Raw genomic sequence first — 6,000 nt, forward strand, 5'->3', positions numbered from 1 at the left:
TGCTATTAAATTAAATCTATAGCGCTTGTCTTAGGTTATTTAGTAGTTAGGGGTAATTAAACCGCGTGTGCTTTAGTTACCTACAACTAAGGGAAAACGGAAATGAAATAATTTCACGACAAATATTCAACTGCATATTAATTACTTTATAAATCAATGATCAGTGTTAAACTCCGGTGGTGGATCTTTACTGACCAAGGTTTCTTATTATAAGTGTTTTCGATATATTATTTTCACTGTTTATTCGTTCGATTAAATTTCTCGTTTATTTAATTTCTCTTTTATTTAATATTTATTCTCGATATATTCCAAACCCCCCATTATTTCCTTGAGCACAAAAGTTAAACTAGTTACTCCTCGTGGGATCGATCCTTACTCCCGCTACTACGTTTGTAAGGTTTTAATTTGGGGAGCCTACGACAGCTCACCAACAAGATTACATCAAGGAATACAATCGATCCGATACATCACATGAAAAGACTATTAAAGCAACAATACATCAACGATAGACTTTAATCCAAAGACTACCATGATTGGCAACACAAGTTGTCAATCATCATTAGGAACAAATGAACAACACTTACTAGCATGAACAACATTAAAACTAGCATGTACACCAAAAGGAGAAACATAACGGTTCAACCGAACCTCAACAACTTTACAATAATCCAACGAATCACAAGGTTGGACCATAAACACGATTCAAGACTCATATTCCTATCACGAATACTTAGGACACCAGTTTAGACATACGAAACATCAAAGGAGACACACAAGTGTACAACAATTCAACAAAACGGAGGCCAAAGCATCACGTACCAGTGGGTGGAACGACAGGTGGTCAACCACCCGCCAACTCTTACCCGCCTGTACCAGCGGGTGGAACCACGGGTGGGCCTCCACCCGTGGCTCTGCCCGCCGGCACTGCACACCATCACAGCAAGTGGAACGGCGGTAGGGGCCCTACCCGCTATTCCGACCGCTACCTCCCCTGAAGCAACTATAATTTCCCTTCGGGGGGAATCATCAACAACGCCAAGTTTAAGTCCAAAACACCCAAAACCTCACATTCAACAAGGAAATGACTTGAACATTCATAAACATAAGATTATGCATCAAATCACTCACAACATCAAAAACAGAGCTTCAGTACTTGGTGAACCATTTACTGATGAAAGAGTTGTCAGGATGATCCTTCGCTCTCTGCCCAAACGATTCTGAATGAAAGTGACTGCAATTCAAGAAAACACAGACTGGGAGAAGAAGAGTGTGGGAGAGCTTATGGGTAATCTACACACTTATGAACTTCAAGTGTTGGCTGATGATGATCCTGTAGTCAGCAGAAAAGGCAAGTCAGTGGCTTTTGTTGCTGAAACTGATCGAGAATCTGACATAGATGACATGATGAAGCCTTAGCCTTGTTAACAAAAAATTTCAAGAAAATACTGAAAGGTTTCATTCGAAGAAGTCAAGGACAACCTAACAGGACACAGTACAAAAGTGGAAACTCCTCATATCAGAAACTAGAACCGTCCTCCTTCACAAAGAATAGTCAGTCCCAGACTGGGCAAACAGGGCAATTCAGAAGTACACCTACTGACACAGTTAAAACTCTAAATCGATCAGTACAGTGTCCAGAGTGTGAAGGGTTTGGACATATACAATCTGAATGTGCAACATATCTCAAAAGGAAGAAAGCTAAGCTATGTTTGTGTCTACCCTAAGTGATGATGAAGAGGAAGCGACAGATGACTCGTCTGATGAAAATGTTGGAAACTTCATAGCCTTCTTCACAGCTACAAAGAATCACTCAGAAGAAGATGAAACTGATGGAGAATATGACATATCATCAGATGATTTTGAAGAGAGACATGTTCAGCTAGAGATGGAATTCGCTAAACTGGTTGGCAGTTGGGAACAACTGGTGAAAATCAACAAGAATATGAATGAAGATCTGAAACACAGAGATGAACTTCTGTAGAAACTAAACACTGAATTAGTCACAAAAGAAGATCTTATTACTCAGATAAGATCTCAAGAGGAAAAGCTGATAAAAGAACTGGAGGATCTGAAGAAAACCATCAAGATGATGGATACCACATCTTCCTTAGACAAAATTCTGGACTCTGGTCGAGATCCTAATGATAAAAAGGGACTCGGATTTGAACGAGGACAGTGATCAATGTCAGCTCCTGTGTTTATCAAAGAAGGTACATCTAGTGGTGACTTAGTTCTCTGTCATGAACGAGGTCAATCATCAAGATCAACTCAGTTCAATAAGAAAAGAAGCATGCACACTCGGATTACTGAGGCTGAATCTGGCAGAGTCAAATTTCAATCTCAGCACTTAAAGTTCAAGACTAAGTTTGTTAAAGTTAGACAGTACGTACCCATCTGTCACTATTGTCTAACAAAAGGACACACCAGACCTGAATGCTACATCTTCTACAAAGATCAGGAGAAGGAGAGATATCAGAATAAGTCGATTACACCTTTCACAAGGCAGGTTTGGGTCAGGAAATTAGAAGTAATTTGCTATCCCACAATCGTTATGACCGCCTCTATGACTGAAGCAAGATGTTACTTCGATAGTGGATGCTCTAGACATATGACTGGGAATGTCAAGTGTCTCATGGCCGTTCAACCTAGCAGTGGATCAGTGACGTATGGGGACGGACAAAAGGGAAAGATAGTTCGTATAGGTACCTTAAATGTGCCAGGATTGCCACATCTGGGCAAAGTTCTCTTAGTCAGTGGCCTGAAAGCAAATCTTATTAGCATCAGTCAGCTGTGTGATCAGAATTGGAATGTGTGCTTCAACCGAGATTACTGCAGAGTCCGTGATAAAGCAGATCAAGTGGTAATGGAAGGAACTCGCTCTTCTTACAATTGCTATGTTTTGTCAAATGAAACTACCTGTCTAATATCTAAAACAAACGAATCAAAACTGTGGCATCGGCGTTTGGGACACATAAATTTTAGAGATATGGACAAAGTGATCAAAGTAGATGCTGTTCGAGGGATACCAAAGCTCAAAATATAACAGGAAGGAGTTTGGGGTGCATGTGCTATTGGAAAACAAATCAGGGCCCCGCACAAAGCATTAAAGATGATTACTACTAAGAGATGTCTAGAACTGGTTCATATAGACCTTATGGGGCCAACTCAGATTGAAAGCATTGGATAAAAGAAATACATCTTTGTGTGTGTGGATGATTTCTCCCGGTTCAGTTGGGTATATTTTCTAAGAGAAAAATCTGAGGCGTTTAATGCCTTCAAAACTCTGTGCATAACAATACAAAAAGAAAAGGATGAGCCCATTATAAAAATCCAAAGGTTGAGAAGTGATCAGGGAAAAGAGTTTGAAAACTCCTTATACACAGAATTCTGTTTTGAAAATGGGATAGCTCATGAATTCTCCGCTCCACGAACAGCACACCATAATGGAGTTGTGGAAAGGAAGAATCGGACCTTGCAGGAAATAGCAAGAGTAATGTTACATGCATCACATCTGCGACAACGTTTCTGGGCAGAAGCAGTGGACACAGCATGTCATACAGTTAATAGAGTCTATCTCAGATCAGGTACGTCTCAGACACCATATGAGATATGGAAAGGAAAGAAGCCAAACTTTAAGTACTTTCATGTGTTTGGAACAAAATGTTATGTTCTAATTGATAGGGAACAAAGAGGAAAGTTCGAGCCCAAGAGTGATGAGGGCATTTTTCTTGGATAATCACCAAACAGTCGAGCTTATAGGGTCTACAACAAAAGAACTCAATCAGTCATGGAATCAGTGAATGTTGTTATTGATGATAATCTAGAAGAATCAAATGAAGCAGATGTGACTTATCCAGCGACAGATCCCCCTATCAGTGATCCGTCAAAAACATCTTAGACAACCAAACTGTCTGACACACATGAATCGTCAGAAGAAGATGCAAGTAATTCAGAAAATGACAAATTGCTCTCAAATGGAGATGGAAAAAATAAACCCACTAGAACTTAGAAAAATTATCCCTCAGACAACATTATTGGTGATCCAACAGATGGAATGCACACCAGAAGCCGAATGAGAAACAATCTGATAGAAATAGCTGGTTTTGCCTACTACACCTCAAAAATAGAGCCAAAAAATGTGAAGGAAGCCTTGCAGGATGACTTATGGGTTAAGGCAATGCCAGAGGAGCTACATCAGTTCGAACAAAATCATGTGTGGGATCTGGTTCCACAACCTAACAGAGTTAACATAATCGGACCAAAGTGGATTTTCAATAATAAAACTGATGAAGCAGGCAACATTACAAGAAATAAAGCTCGTTTAGTAGCTCAAGGGTATACTCAGATAGAAGGAGTTGACTATGATTAGACATTTGCACCTGTTGCTAGATTGGAGTCGATCAGAATTTTACTACCAGTAGAATGCATTCTGGGTTTCACACTATTTCAGATGGATGTCAAGATGGCATTCTTGAATGGTTATTTGCATGAAGATATTTATGTGGCTCAGCCTAAGGGATTTGAAGATCCAGTTCATCCAACTCATGTCTACAAACTTAGGAAAGCTCTCTATGGACTCAAACAGGCTCCATGGGCATGGTATGAACGACTGACACAGTATCTGTTACATCATGGTTATATCGAGGGAGTGTAGACAAAACGTTGTTTGTTAAAACCACTGGAAGCTATGCTACAATTGATCAGATATACGTAGACGATATTGTTTTTGGGTCTACTCTACAGAAGCATAATGATGATTTAGTGAAAGTCATGAAGGAAAAATTTGAAATGTCCATGGTTGGTAAACTGACTTACTTCCTAGGGCTTCAAGTTAAACAAAGTTATGAAGGATACTTTATCTCACAAGAAAAGTATGCTAAGAATTTGGTCAAGAAGTTTGATCTGGAATCATGTAAGACACCTAGGACTCCTATTTCGACCTCTACAAAGGTGTCCAAAGATGATGCAGGTCCATCAGTAGATTCCACTGTCTATCGAAGTCTGATTGGAAGTTTGCTTTATCTAATTGCCAGTCGACCAGACATAATGTTTAGTGTTGGAATGTGTGCAAGATATCAATCTGCTCCCAAAAAATCACACTTGATAGCTGCCAAACGGATTTTGAAATACATCAAGGGTACAATTCAATATGGAATATGGTATTCCAAGGACAGTGAACTGAGTCTTATTGCTTACTATGATGCTGATTGGGCAGGAAACATTGACGACAGAAAGAGTACATCTGGTGGATGCTTCTTTGTTGGTAAGAATTTAGTGTCATGACTAATTAAGAAACAGAATTCAATCTCTCTAAGTACAGCTGAGGCAGAATACATAGCAGCTGGAGGATGTTGCACTCAACTTGTATGGATGAAGCAGATGTTGTTGGATTATGGTCTATTTCAAAAAACTATGACACTTTACTGTGACAATGTCAGTGCAATAAACATTTCAAAAAATAATGTTCAACACTCCAGGACCAAACATATTGATATAAGGCATCACTACATCAGAGATTTGGTTGAATCGAAAGAGATAGAGTTGGAATATATTCAGACTGACAAACAGTTGGCAGACATACTGACAAAGCCTCTAGACACAAATCGGTTTGAGATTTTCAGATCAGCTCTGGGGATCTGTAGGATGGACTGTTAAGACAGAACGGTAAATCAGAAGGAGAGTATATGTTTTTCTCTGCCTCGAGTCAAAATTACAATCTTTGAATTCCTTTTAAACTCCCTTCTGTTTATGTTTAGTAAATATCTTATCCTCGCCTACCAAAATTAAATTGCATGTTTCAAATTTCAAACCTTCCGTTTTATCCTTAAAAAGGAGTTATACCGTTGCATCAATCACATTGTAGCTACATGCATCCTATCAGCTGCATTGATTAGCGTTCCTCACCCTTGGGATTATATATTTTATCTTATCGGTCTTAGTGGTAAAGAAGGACTCACCATTACTCTGTTCTCTGTTTATCTTCTCTAATATTTTTCTGCC

The sequence above is a fragment of the Ipomoea nil genome, unplaced genomic scaffold, assembly GCF_001879475.1.
Source record: "Ipomoea nil cultivar Tokyo-kokei standard unplaced genomic scaffold, Asagao_1.1 scaffold3195, whole genome shotgun sequence".
NCBI classification, from domain to species: domain Eukaryota; kingdom Viridiplantae; phylum Streptophyta; class Magnoliopsida; order Solanales; family Convolvulaceae; genus Ipomoea; species Ipomoea nil.